Raw genomic sequence first — 453 nt, 5'->3', positions numbered from 1 at the left:
CTAGTGGACACATTGCGGAAATTGGAGATTAGGCGAGACACATTACTCAAGACAGAAAACTCGTCGTAAAAACAGGGGAGAGGTCATCATTTGGTTTTCTATGGTGTGATTACATGGGGAAGAGAAGAGGTTAAAAGGGGATGAGGAAAAAAAAAAGAGAGATTGCATCTTTCCAGTATGCAACCTTAATATCTCCATTTCTACGTTAATGCTTTTTTTAGCCAAGTCCCTGCCGCAATGGCTTTTTGGGCAAAGAGATTAGAAAGGAGTATATAAAACCCTTCCCGTGTAAATGCCACATAGATTTTAGTTCTTCTTTTTTTTACAAGCCTTTGTCATTTATCCGTACTAACAATATCACTCTTTTCTTTTTCACCATCAAAAAAGGGCCAATGAATTTTTACCTCTATGTTTGTGAATGTCCCTTTCTTCCCAAAAATGTAAAAACCATGC

The sequence above is a fragment of the Penaeus monodon genome, chromosome 20 (genome assembly GCF_015228065.2).
Source record: "Penaeus monodon isolate SGIC_2016 chromosome 20, NSTDA_Pmon_1, whole genome shotgun sequence".
Classification (NCBI taxonomy): Eukaryota; Metazoa; Arthropoda; class Malacostraca; order Decapoda; family Penaeidae; genus Penaeus; species Penaeus monodon.
The sequence above is the reverse complement of the archived record's forward strand: the minus strand, read 5'-3'. Positions refer to the sequence as shown.